The sequence below is a fragment of the Pan paniscus genome, chromosome 1 (genome assembly GCF_029289425.2).
Source record: "Pan paniscus chromosome 1, NHGRI_mPanPan1-v2.0_pri, whole genome shotgun sequence".
NCBI lineage: Eukaryota > Metazoa > Chordata > Mammalia > Primates > Hominidae > Pan > Pan paniscus.
Window position 1 is genome coordinate 109360444 of NC_073249.2, and position 14668 is coordinate 109375111.

Below are 14668 nucleotides of genomic sequence, written 5' to 3' on the forward strand. Positions count from 1 at the left end.
AGGTATCCACTCACAGTTATAATGAAAGCCCAAAGATGTGCTTGAGTTAGCTTATGTCAATGAAAATGTTGCTAGAGACTTGGTCTAGATTTGCTGAGCATCATGTGAAAACTACAGTGTACTCTGATCCTCCTCTCCCTCTCTCTTTTCACCACCATTGTTGTCAATATGTATTCCTTCCACATTTTACCCACAGAAATCTTTGTGTACTGGGGTCACATTCTCCATAACCAAGTTGTCAAACAGAAAGACTTCTGGAAAAGAAGATTTCTCCTAACTTGGGGAAGAGCACTTAGAGGGAAAGAGATGAGAGATGGTCAGAGCCAAGATGTATTTAATCTTGGTCTGCAGTGGACATTTATCATCTGCCAAGACTCCTTCTTTCTGGCACTGACATCCTTTCACTTAGGAACATCCCCCCAATGATGAAGCTCTGTAAGGGCTTCTCTCATTTTCCCTTGGACTGTAAGATGACCTAATATTCCAAGATATTAATCAAGTGCTTTTTTTTTTCTTTGAAATGGAGTTTTGCTCTTGTTGCCCAGGCTGGAGTGCAATGGTGCAATCTCAGCTCACTGCAACCTCCGCCTCCCAGGTTCAAGCGATTCTCCTGCCTCAGCCTCCCGAGTAGCTGGGATTACACGCATGTGCCATCACGCCTGGCTAATTTTGTCTTTTTAGTAGAGACGGGGTTTCTCCATGTTGGTCAGGCTGGTCTCGAACTCCCCACCTCAGGTGATCCACCCGCCTTGCCCTCCCAAAGTGCTGGGATTGCAGGCATGAGCCACCGTACTTTGCCTAACCAGGTGCTTTCAAAGGTGTTTTGAACCAAGAAGCAAGTCCTGCCCTGTTGGATGCAAAACTGGAAACATGTGAGATGGGAACTGCTGGCATCCATGCCTCCAGCCTGAGAGGAAAGCCAGCCAGAGAGCATAGAGCTGCCTGCAGCAAGCAGGAACAAAGGGTGAGGAGAGTGTGTCCCGAGAGCCTCCAGCTTCTGGTTCTAGCAGCCACTGATGTCCAACCCTGTTTCTGCCCTTCTTGTTTTGGTTACAGGAGCCCACAAATCCTCTCTACCATTGGCGCTTATTGGAATTGAATTTCCATCATTTTTTTAAAACCAAGAATGTACAAAACAACGCACTGGCTACAGCAGCAAAATTATAGAGCCTGATAAAAGAAAAGAAATAGAAACCACAAGAAGAATGGAGGAAATCTCCAGTAATTCACAGGAAATAAAATAACCAGGGAGAATAAAACTTTGCAGTCTTGGATGTCTGCACCACAGGCAACAGAGTATAGGTACTGATACAAGTGACCTTGAGATCATAGCTCAGGAAAGCCCTTGTGCCTGTTGCTGGTTCTCTGAGTCCAGGCAGCTGGGATGGCAGCAATGGAACAGCATTCCTTTCTCAAAAGACAGAGCTAGGAGGGAATGGAGTGGAGGAGACCATGATGAGAGCTCCTGCATGAAAACCCACAAACCATTAGTAGAGAGAGTAATGGAGAAGGTAAGGAGAGAGAGGGAAGGGGGACTGTGGTCTGCACAAGAGGTTGTGCAGCCAGATTTAAGGCCTGGAAGCCATGCTCCTGAGAATCACAGTCCACATGCTGGGTTGGGGCAGACAGCCACATGCAGCTCACTAGCAGGGAGAATCAGGGCCTGGAGGCATAGAAAGCCAAGAGTCAGACAGCAGCAACTGGCTGACCCTGGTAGGCAGTTCCAGGAGTGGGCACGTCTGGGCTCAGGGACTGGAAGCAAAATGGATTGACTCAAGAGTAGACAAATATGGGTTCAAGGTCAAAGAGCAGAAACCAGGTGACACAGGTGAGTCAAATCTAGAAAGAGAGTTGTAAAAGTGGGCAGACACAGGTAGAGGAGGACCTAGGAACAGAGGCTAGAAACCAGAAGGGGTCTGCTGGGGTGGATGGACGGAGGGGCAGGAGCCAGCAGACACAAAGTTGCGCATGGAATTTCACCAGATGGCTGTCTGCTGCTGAGCTGTGGCTTTTCTTCCTGCTTGTCCACAAGCAGGTGGCTCTGCCCTCGGGGCTCAAAGGCATGAGCAGGCCTTCTGACAACACATTTGACAACGCTGGCACGGAGGCAAGATCGAGTGGGGATAGCTGGGAATCTCCTTCTTCTAGACCCTGGGTGTCTGATAAATTCTCCTCATGCTGACAATTTCATCTTTCATAGTTTAAAGAAAGAAATGAGAGGGACTGCTACCCTGTACCTAAGTGCTCTGCAGAAGTGGAAGTGATAGGGACCCTAAGAGGAGCCAGCTTTTGCAAAGTTGGTGGTATCTGGGGCTCAGGCAGAACCCATTCGGAAAGCAGAGTTCAGAAGTATTCAGAAAAGAGACTCTCAATGAGAAGACAGCTCAAGGGAAAAGGGAGGCTAATTGGGGCTAATTGTATTTTGTTAACAGATGATAGCAAGAAGGCAGAATTCAGGCTGTGTGCGGTGGCTCATACCTGTAATCCCAGAATGTTGGGAGGCTGAGGCAGGTGGATCACCTGAGGTCAGGAGTTCGAGACCAGCCTGGCCAACACAGAGAAATCCTGTCTCTACTAAAAATAAAAAAAAATTAGCCAGGCGTGCTGATGCATGCCTGTAGTCCCAGCTACTCAGGAGGCTGAGGCGGGAGAATCACTTAAACTCAGGAGGAGGAGGTTGCAGTGAGCCGAGATTGCACCACTGCACTCCAGCCTGGGCAACAGAGCGAGACTCTGTCTCAAAACAAAACAAAACAACACAACACAGGCAGAACTCCTCAAATTGTACTTTACATCCCGGTTCTCAGTCAAGAAGACCCATCTTCAGACTGGAAAGGGCAGAATTAGTGCTGATTAGAGGGAAACAAAGCCACATAAAATTGCTCTGAGCAGACTTCACACACCCATTAAATACCCCACCAGAATTTAGCCCTCGCAAAGGGTTCCTCAGATATTTCTGAGATTCTCTCTGGGTGCGGAGCTGCAAATGCTTGTTCACTACCCCAAATCATCCCCTGATGCTAATGACACTCAGGATACGGACCCCTTTGCAGGGCATAGCTAGCCAGCTCTGCTGCTGCCAGCACCTGGGATGAGGGATGCCGGGCTTCCCTTTGCTTTCCATCCTAAGCACAGGACACAGCATTCCCTGAGTCCCCAGAGCACAATCCTCTCTCTAATACACAAGCTGCACAAGCGCAGGAATTTTTGCACCCCACCCACACCCCCACTTATGTAACCCCAAGGTCTAAAACAGTTTTTGGTAGGCAGTAGGAGCTCAGTAAATCTCTGACTCTTTAACAAGTGTATAATAAACATTCAAAAGTGAAAGAAAGGGCTGCGCAAGGTGGCTCATGCCTGTAATCCCAACACTTGGGAGACCAGGGTGACTGGACTGCTTGAGCCTGGGAGTTCGAGACCAGCCTGGGCAACATAGCGAGATGCTGTCTCTATTTTAATTTTTAAAAAGCTAAAGAAAGAAAGAACAAGGCAGATAATAACTAACAACAATTAAAAGATGTTGTGAATTTCAGGATCCTCAGACTCAGATTTAGAAATGCCCAGTGATGAAAATGTACCCACCTTAAGCAGGCTGATGGCTTGGCATGCAGAAGATGTCTTTGTGGGCAGAAAAAGCTTCACCAGGCTGAAAAAAATAGAAAAATGTGTTGCCTCTCCCCACCTGCAAGGCAGGCAGATACATTAGAAGACAGAGATCCCACTTGGTGGGCAGGTCCTTGTCAGGTAAGGGTTCGGTTAGTAGGTGGTACGTTTGTGTCAAGAAAAAGGCATGCCTTTCTCCCAGCAAGGGCAGCCCTTGGGTGCACAGCTTGGCCGCACTCTGTTGGACAAAGCTGCACTGTCTTCCTACAGGGCTCCTATCCTGTCATGTGGCATGAGCCAGCACAACTGCACACAGTGCAAGTGCCCTCAAATCAGGTCTGCTCTGCCTAGAATCCCAGCCCCACCCCACCCAAGACCCAGAAAGGGGAAGGGATTCTCAAGCTGCCTCCCTGCACTTATTTCTGCCCAACACCTGCTCCTCCCTGGTGATCAATGATGGGACATCTATTCCCCCAGGAAACCCAGCCCTCACTCCAGGCCTATGATCTCATCCTGTGGCACCCAGTACAACAGCCCCATCAGAACACAATAGTCTCAAGGGCTTTGGGGTCATTATACTTCAATAATGCCACTTGAAGGGCAGAAACTGTCCATTGAACACACTTAGTTCTCTTTTACAGGCTGTCTTCTAGGGAGAGGTGAATATTCTGCCTGAATGTCCTTCTGTAGTCCTCTGGGCTGGCTGGTCTTGCAAACAATTGCTCTGGCAAAAAACACTCTCCACTCTGCAAGGATAAGCAAACACTGTAATTCACTACATTCCTACCGAGTTAAGAAATATTTCACTCCTTCCTGGAAAGCAAGAAAATTATAGAGACTTAGCTCAGGCTTGACCATATCCAAAAACATACACGACCAAAACAAAACATTTATCATCCAAACCTAAAATCATCATCCAGAATAATGATGACTTTATAATTGTTCCAAAGAGCACACTGGGCACTTGTTCCAGGCATATGTGTGTAACAAAAAGACCCATGAAGTGTGACCCAAGGGCTGACTGTTCAGATGAATTCTGTGATGGTTAATATTAGGTGTCAACTTGATGGGCTTGAGGGATGCCTAGATGGTTGGTGAAGCACTTTTTCTGGGTGTGTCTGTGAGGGTGTTTCTAGAGAAGACTGACATATGAGTAAGTGGAGTGGGAGAGGAAGACCCACCCTCACTGTGGATGGGCACTGTCTGGTTGGCTGCCAGCACGGCAGAACAAAGCAGGCAGAAAAAAGCAGGCAGAAGAAAGCAGGCAGAAGGGGCATATGCAGCTTGCTGGGGCTTTCTCTTTCTCTCTCCCTTCTAGAGCAGGCCTCCTTTTCTCCTTCTGCCTTTGGGCATCTGACTCCAGGTTCTTCGGCGTTTGGACTCTGGGACTTGTACCAGTGACCTCTGGGGTGCTGTCAGCCCTTCAGTCTCAGACTGGGAGCTGCACTGTCAGCTTTCCTGGTTTTGAGGCTTAGGGCTTGGACTGAGACAAGCTACTGGTTTTTCTGATTCTCCAGCTTGCAAGCCCTATTGTGGGACTTTGCCTTTGTAATTGTGTGAGCCAATTCTCCCTAATAAACTCACATACATATATACACACACATATACAATTACTCAGGGTTCTCCAGAGGGACAGAACCAATAGGATACATGTATATATATGTGTATATATACAAATGTATATGTATCCTATATATATGTATAGGATGCATGTATATATATGTGTGTATATATATACATACACATATGTATATGTATCTTATATATATGTATCCTATTTGTTCTGTCCCTCTGGACAACCCTGAGTAATTCACCATCTTCTTTCTGAACAAAAAGTAATGCTGGTTTGAATGGCAGTTTCTTCCAGATTCTACCCATATGGTTCTTAAAGACAATGATAGGGTCCAGGATAAAAAAGTAGTTAAGGGAGTGTAAAAGAGCTTCATGCAATTGGAAGTGGTGTCAAGTTTCTTGGCCCAAAAACATTTTACCCTTGGGTGCTAAGAGATCTTGCAAATGCATTGCTCAGTTCTATCAATAATCTTTGTGGGACTGTAGTGAGCAAAACTGGTGCCATAGCACTGGACCCAGGCAAATGTCCTAAGTGCAAGAAATAGAAGTTGAGTTCTGGAGATTACAGAACAGCAAATGACCTAGATTCTGGTCATATTTATGAATAAATTGTTTAAAGAGAATTTATGAGCACCTACAAAAGGAAGTAGTGATTACCAGTGTAACTAAAATGCAGGTTAGTTGCTCGCTGCAGCAACTCTTGTGGAGTCCAGTTAACAAGAGCAAGGTCTGATACAAAAAAAAGCAAATTGATTCCAAAGTTAGCTTGGGGAAGGGGCACAAAGGGTCCTGCCTTAAAATGTGCTGCTTCACTTTGGGAGCAGAAAGCAGGGATTTTTATAAGGTAAGGGAGGAAATGAGCAAGGGCAGGGGGTCTCCCTCCTAGCTTGGTGATGAGTTGGCGCTTCCTGGGCAGAAGTAAGTTGAAAAAGTGGCCAAGCGGGTGTGCTTTCGATTTCCTCTCCTGGTGGATGAAAGTCCTGAGGCAACCCTGGGAAGATGGAAGTTCCGAGGCAACCTCTGGATGTGAAAATTCCTTGGTGGGTGTGCTTTGGTCTGCAAATCGACTGCCAGCTCTCAAGGAGAGATCTGTCTTGGAGCACACAGTTAGAAAAACTTGCCCTGTAGGGAAAGCCAGGTGATGGGGAGGAGAATGGTTATATTTGCATTTCTGAAGGGCTAAGGGGGCCAGGGAGACGAGAAAAGAAGAGAGAGAGAAGGAAAAAAACAATTAAATCACCTCTAGAAAAACAGGGGTGCTGGGTTACACTAGGAACTAGTATAGATTCACCCATAATGTTAAAGGCAAAGTAACCACTTTTCCTTTTTGAGAGGACTGTTAAACTCAGGAGACTGAGGTAGTGTGTGTGTCTCAAGGAAGAGAACAAGGCTTTCACTCCATTTCTGACTTTTTAAATTAGAGGTTGTACATCCATGGCTCATGGTTTCTTGTGTTTTAGTTGGCTCTGCCCAGCATTTATGATACTTTCAATTCAGTTGCTAACATTTAAAAACAGGGAGTGTGGCAAATCCTATTCTTGTCCCCAGTTATCCCTTACCCTCCCTTTGTGGCCTATGGCAGAGGCGTAGGTCCTCTCCCCACTCCCTCAGGCCTGGACAGGGGGCTTGCTTTGGCTAATAGGGTGTAAGCAGAAGTGACCTGTGCCACCTGGTGAGCAGTGGCTTGAAGAAGCACCACGTGGGTCTGCGGGCCCTCTTCTCCCTCGGCCACAAAACAGTGTGTCCAGGATGGGTCTGCTTTACAGCTGGATCCTGGAACAAGAAGACATGCAGAGCAGAGCCGCAGCTGCTGACAACAGGAGCAGAAATGAACTTTTTTTTCCAATGCTATTGTAAACGGGATTTTTTTTTTTTCCTGAGCACAGGGGACTTTATTGATAGTACGTGACAAGATGGGGCTCCCTAGGCCCCTCCCTCTTCAGGGGATCTGCATGGAAATTGTGAAGAGGGGAGATTCTCAGTGCAATGGGGGACTGAGTGCAGCAGAAACTCCCCAGCAGTGAGGGCCTCTCTCTTCCTCTCATGCTGTCACTGGGGCTGGTGGTCTGGGGGTCTTACTCCTTGGAGGCCATGTGGGCCATGAGGTCCACCACCCTGTTGCTGTAGCCAAATTCATTGTCATAACAGGAAATAATCTTGACAAAGTGGTCATTGAAGGCAATGCCAGCCCCAGTATCAAAGGTGGAGGAGTGGGTGTCACTGTTGAAGTCGGAGGAGAGAGCCTGGTGCTCAGTGTAGCCCAGGATGCCCTTGAGGGGGCCCTCTGATGCTGCTTCACCACCTTCTTGATGTCATCATATGTGGCAGGTTTTTCCAGACAGCAGGTCAGGTTCATGGCCAACACATTGTCAGTGGGGACTCAGAAGGCCATGCCAGTGAGCTTCCCATTCAGCTCAGGGATGACCTTGCCCACAGGCTTGGCAGTGCCAGTAGAGGCAAGGTTGATGTTCTGGAGAGCCCTGCGGCTGTTATGACACAGTTTCCTGGAGGGGTCATCCACAGTTTTCTGGGTGGCAGTGATGGTGTGGACTGTGGTCACGAGTACCTCCACGGTACCAAAGTTGTCATGGATGATCTTGGCCTGGGGTGCTAAGCAGTTGATGGCACAGGAAGCATTGCTGACTATCTTGGGGCTGTTGTCCTACTTCTCATGGTTCAAGCCCATCATGAACATGGGGGCATCAGCAGAGGGGGCAGAGATGATGACCCCTTTGGCTCCCCCCTGCAAATGAGCCCCAGCCTTCTCCATGATGAAGATGTCAGTGGACTTCACAACATACGCAGCGCCAGCATCACCCCATTTGATTCTGGTGGAATCTAGCTCCTGGAAGATGGTGATGGGATTTCTATTGATGACAAGCTTCCTGTTCTCAGCTTTGACGGTGCCATGGAATTCGCCATGGGTGAAATCATACTGGAACATGTAGACCATGTAGTTGAGGTCATTGAAGGGGTCATTGATGGCGACAATATCCACTTTACCAGAGTTAAAAGCAGCCCTGGTGACCACGCACCCAATACAGCCTAATCCATTGACTCCAGGCTTCACCTTCACCATGATGTCTCAGGGATGCAGCTGGCGCTACACGAGAAGATGCAGCTGTCTGTTGAATGGGAGGAGCAGAGAGCCGGGATTTTCTTAATTGCTTCCCTCCCTCACTGCCCCCCACTGAGGCAGAGTCTTGCTCTGTCGCCCAGGCTGGAGTGCAGTGGCACGATCTCCGCTCACTGCAACCCCCGCCTCCCGGGTTCAAGCAATTCTCCTGCCTCAGCCTCCCGAGTAGCTGGGATTACAGCCATGCACCACCACCATGCCAGGCTAATTTTTGTATTTTTAGTAGAGATGGGGTTTCACCATGTTGCCCAGGCTGGTCTCGAACTCTTGACCTTGTGATCTGCCCACCTTGACCTCTCAAAGTGCTGGGATTACAGGCATTAGCCACTGCTCCTGGCCCTCTTGATTGCTTTTTTAGAAAATTTATTGTTAGTGTATAGAAACACTACTGATTTTTCTATGTTGATTTTGTATCTTGAAACTTTGAAAAATTTGTTTATCAGTTCTAACAATTTTTGGCAGAGTCTTTAGGATTTTCTCTATATAAGACCAGATTGCCAGCCAATAGAGGCAATTTCACATTGTCCTTTCCTATTTAGATGCCTTTTGTATCTTTTGCTTGCCTAATTGCTCTGGCTAGAACTTCTAGCACTATGTTGAACAGAAGTATCAGGAGTGACGTCCTTGCCTTATTCCTGAGCTTAGAAGAAAAACTCTCAGCTTTTCACTATTGAGTATGATGTTAGCTGTAGCCTTGTCATATGTGGCCTTTATTGTGTTGAGGTACATTTCTTCTGTTGAGAGTTTTAATCATGAAAGGATGTTGAATTTTATCAAATTTTTTTTCTGTATTGAGATGATGGTTTTTGCCCTTCATTCTGTTAATATGGTGTATCACATTTATTGATTTGTGTATGCTGAACCACCTTTGCACCCCAAGGGTAAATCTCACTTGATCATGGTGCATGATCCTTTTATGTGCTGTTGAATCCAATTTGCTACTATTTTGTTGACAATTTTTTCATCTATGTTCATCAGGGATATTGGCCTGTAATTTTATTTTCTTGTAGTGTCCTTGTCTGGCTTTAATACCAGGGTAAAGGCAGGCTTGAGAAATGAATTTGAAAGTATTCCCTCTGCTTCAATTTTTTGGAAGAGTTTGAGAAGAATTGATATTTTTCTTCTTTAAATATTAGGTAGAATTCAGCTATGAAGCCATCCAGTCCTAGGCTGTTTTTTGATGGGGAGCTTTATATTACTGATTCAATCTCCTTACTAATTATTGATCTATTCAGATTTTCTATTTCTTCATGATTCAGTTTTGGCAGGTTGTATGTGTCTAGAAATTTATCCATTTCATCTAGATTGGATTTCATAAAAATCCAATTTTTTGGCAAATAATTGTTCATAGTCATTTCTTATGATCCTCTGTATTTCTGTAGCACCAAGAAATACAAGCTAAATAGTTTCTACACAGCAAAGGAACCAACTAACAGAATAAAGAGGCAACACATAAACAGGGAGAAAATATTTGCAAACAATTCATCTGTTAAGGAGTTAATATCCAAAACATATAAGGAATTCAAACAACTCAGTAACAAGAAAACAATCCAATATTTTAAGTGGAAAAAGGACCTGAATAGACATTTCTCAACAGAAGATGTACAAATGGCCAACAGCAGGGAAATGCAAATTAAAACCACAATGTGCTATCACTTCACACCTGTTTCTAACAGGCCATTATAAGAAAGACAAAAGAGAAATGTTGGTGAAGATGTGGAAAAAAAGGAACCCTTGTACACTGACCGTGGAAATGTAAATTAGTACAGCCATTATGGAAAACAGTATGGAGCTTTCTCAAAAAACGGAAATTAGAATGAACAAATGACCTAGTCATCCAACTTCCGGTTATATATCCAAAGAAATTAAAATCAGTCTGTTGAAGAGATATCTGCACTCTCCTTCTCATTGCAGTATCATTCACAATAACCAAGACATGGAATCAATCTAAGTGTCTATCAACCAGTGAATGGATAAACAATATATGGTATGCATACACAATATACGCAACAGAATACTATTCAGCCTTTGAAAAGAAGGAAATTCTGTCATTTGTGACAACATGGGTGAACCTGGATAATATAATGCTAAATGAAATAAAACAGGCACAGAAAACACATACAGCATGATCTCACTTATATGTGGAATCTAAAAATGTTGAATTTCTAGAAGTAGAGTGGAATGGTGGCTACAAAAGGCTGAGGAGTGCAGTGGGGTGGGGAACAAGTAGTGTTGATCAAAGGGTACAAAGTTTCAATTATACAAGAGGAAGATGTTTTTGAGATGGTCTCAGCATGGCACAGCATGGTGACCATAGTTAGTAATAATATATTATAAACTTCAAAAATTGCTGAAAGAGTAGACTTTAAATGTTCTCATTGTGCAAGATGATAAGTATGTCAGGCAACAGATACGTTAATTAGCTTAATATAGTCATTCCACAATATATACATATATCAAAGCATCACATTGAACCCCAGCCCTTCTAAGCTTCTAACTGAAATCTCCATGCCACTCATGTATAACGAGAGCCACAGGGAACCTGTAAAAGCCAGTTATGGGCACCTGTTTCAGACATTTGTTCAAATATTTGACATGATTTACAAAGCTCTGTTTGACTTGGCCTCTGTTCTCAACCTCGCTCATACACCCACCTCCTTGTACTTCTCACTCCAGCCACCCTAAATGTCTGTAAACTCCTTGAATGCAGAATGTTCTCTCACAGCACAGGAGCTTTGCATAAACCATATGAGAAACAAGGGCTATCTTGAATCTTGACCTTCTCCCAGTTTTTATGACTCATTGTTGGAAGCCAGACCCCTAGAGTTCACCCACTGCTCAGCTCCAAGTATTTTTTACATACACTGAGAGACCCCACTCCATCCTTTCTCCCATTCCTGGAATTCTCAACAAATGCTACATGGGTGGGTGAGCTTGGGGAAAATTATCAAGAGTTCTGTTGCTGTGTAGACACTGCACATGGAAGCTACCAAGCATCTGGGAGCAAACCAAGAGTCTCAGAAGATCTCCTGTTGACATTTGGGTTGCTACAGATACCCATTCCTGACATCTCCCCTGTCTTCCTTGGCCTCTCCTGGGAAGGATGCACCCCAGTCAGCTGCATTTCAGCTGATTCTCCTGGAGAATGCCAACCCCAATCAGCTGAAATGCAGCTGCCTTGTCTACATACCCTGAAAGTCCCCTCTCTGGCCACCCCTCAGATGCTAAGGCCCTAGACACTTCGTTTAAAACATGATCGACCTGGTACCTGGGCCTCCCAAATATCCTCCCTTTCAGTTGGACCTCAAGGTCCTTGGCCTATGCCTCAGCACTGGCTTCTGGTAACAGTTCCTCAGGGCTCCACCATCCCCATAGGAACCCCCCTCGTTGGTGAAAAAAGGCAGAACATGAAGCCCAATCAGGGTTTCAAGATGTCATTGCGTGAAATCTTTGCCTTCTCCTGGAGCCCAAGGTTTTATGAAACTAGATCTAGATGGCACCCACCCCCTCGCCTGGCACAGGGAAAAAGAAAGTGAAAACAGCTTCCCAGGCTCCCATGGCTAGAGCTAGGCCACATGGTTTGCATTGTCTCAAAGCCATTTGGTGCTGGGTTCCTGGACCACCCCTAGGACATCTTGATATATTTGCCTTACCTGGCCTCTAATCTCACTTCCATGCCAATCTTTTTTACAGGCTGCTGCCAGAAAGAGCCTCATAAAATGCACATCTGATTATGCCATCGGCCTGCTTGAACCTCTTTTGCTTGGTTCCCATTGCCTTCAGCATACAGTTCAAACTTCCTAGTATAACAAACAAGTCTGTTCATGATCTGGGCCCCACAGGCCTGTCTGCCTCCCCTCCCTTCCCCACCACCTTCCTCTAGGTTCATGCTGTATCAAACTCCTCAGGGCTCCTCCAACTCACCAGGCTGTGGAAATTCACCTGCTCTTCCTGATGCCAAGAGTGCCTCTTCTGGATTCTCCTTCTTGCCAACTCCTCCTAGGGGTTGCCTAGCTTTCCCTGACCCACAGGCTAATCATGATGCTCATCCCTGAGCCTCAGAGATCCCTGCAGAACACATAGCCATGCTCCCAGTGTGTGCCACCTGTTTCCCAGTCTCACACCTTCATGGACTTGCAGCACCTTGACAGTTGGGGCCCCCTATGGCTGGTGCATGTATTGTCTCTGGCATCAAATAATACCTAATATTAAAAACTGCAAAAAAATCACCCCACTTGTGTCATTCTGCTTTCTTCTCTCCTCCCTACCACCTACCCCAAACCTTGCTATTTTCCCCATTCATCCTTGTGTACATAATCAGGAAGACAGCCAGATTGCTGGTCTGTTCACTCATTTCTTTATGTGTCCATCAAACATTTATGGCACCCCCACACTGTGACAGCCACCATACTAAGTGGTGGGGGCATGTGGAAATACCCCGACCAGATGGCAGCCTTCATGGAACTTACATTCTAGTGGAGGGAGAAAGACAGCAAACAACTCAGGCACCGAGCCACGAGCTGGTAAAGTCTATGCCAAGTGATGTGTGCTAAAAGGAAAAGGAAAAGAGGGTCAGGCAGAGAGGAATGCTGGGGTGGGTGAGCTTCTATTTTATCTGGGGTAATCTGCGGAAATTGCTCGGATAAGATGCCATCAGAACAGAGACCTGAAGGAAGTGAAAAGTCATGCGAGTATTTGCAGAAGAGCATTTCAGGCAAAGGGAACAGCAGGAACAAAGGCCCTACGTGAGTTACAATACTACTAACTGTCATGACAAACACATCCCCAAACTTCACAATAAGAGCACAGCACAGTAAATGTTTACTTCTTGCTCATGCTCCAGTTCAACATGATGTTGCTGGTTGATGGACAGCAGTCTTCATTTGGGTCCAGACATCCAAACAACTTCCATCTTGTGGCTTTCGCATTTCCAAGGGTCCCAAACTCCTCCCCAATAAGTGGGCAGATGGGGAGTAGAGAAGGCACAGATGGTTCCTAAGACACCCCCTCCCCACACCCCCAGTAGGAGTGACTAGCACCACTTCGCGTCATGTTCTGCTGGGGAGAACCACTCCTCAGCCACACCTGAATGCTGAGGCATCTTGCTAGGCAGCTGCCTCCAGCAGCAAGGGCACACTATGATGGGCATTTTTGGTGGCAAGTGAGCCACCTCTGCCTCTGAGTGGAGACAGTGCCTGCCAGTTTGAGGCTCAGTGAGAAGGCTAGGATGGCCGGGGAAGCTGATATAGGGCCCTGCAGGCCACTTGAAGGCCTTTGGATTTTACTCTCTGTGAAATGGGAAGCATTTGAAGGGCTTTGAGTAAGGGAGTGACATGAAATGGCTTATGTTTCAAAGGGGCACGCTCTGGCTGTGCTGAGGAGAATAGAATGCAGGAGGCCAGGAGGTAGACAGGTAGGCAGAAAGAAGGTAGGGCTGTCATGCAGGGCAGAGATGGTCATCTTGGCCAGGTGAGAGGGGAAAGGTCAGTGCCAGCCCTCCTACAGAGATAGGGCTGAGAACTCCAATTTAGTCCAACTCCTACCTTCTAAGCCAGGGGCCAATAAACTTTGTCTGGAAAGGGTCATCTATTAAGTACTTTAGGCTTGGCAGGCCATATGGCGTCTGCTGCAACTACTCACCTCTACTGTTGTCTCATGAAAGCAGCCATAAATCATGAGCGTGACTGTGTAAATGAATGAGCATGACTGTGTTCCAATAAAACTTTATTAACAAAAACAGGTGGTCAGCTGCAAAGTTTGCTGATTCCTGTTAAACCAGTCACAAATGGTGTTGGTCTTCTCTCATCACACATTTCTAGTCAAGGCATCAGTGGTGGCTGCAGAAAATAGCTGAGAACTCTGGACTTTGTCACTGCTTGAAGTTTGTGTGCCAGCCACTCCCAGTGAACTGAATTTCTTGTAGTAACACTTGTGGCATAAGAATGAATCACAGCTTCCCACTGCCTTTGAGCAAGTTCTCTCTTGACAAGGGAAATGGCTTTTGGCAAGACCTTTTCATTATAGTTCGGGCTCATCAGCTATTTGTCTATAACTAAATACCTTTATTATGTGTAATTAAGGCAGCAACTGAGAAAAGATGCAAATGTGTTCTGAAAAACCTGACTTTGCAGCAGCTGGGAGCTTTGCAACCTTTTAAAAGTGCAAGTTTAAACTGAAACACATTTGGCATGTGTCGAAGTAGGGAAAGGAGAGAAAAGCTAAAGAACAGAATTAAAAAATAAGAGGGTTTTGTGTTCAGGAATTCATGCCATCTAGTGCTCACCCTGTGAGCTGAGCTGACTGCAGACACCAGGGAACATCCTCCCCACCAAGCCTGCCCTGCCCTCCACAATGGTC

At 46.0% G+C, this 14668-nt stretch overlaps 1 pseudogene; it reads right to left on the reverse strand.

Annotated features, from left to right (window-relative positions):
* Positions 1 to 6618: 6618 nt before the first annotated feature.
* Positions 6619 to 8254, reverse strand: LOC100972400 (glyceraldehyde-3-phosphate dehydrogenase-like; annotated as a pseudogene).
* Between the last annotated feature and the right edge of the window lie 6414 nt (positions 8255 to 14668).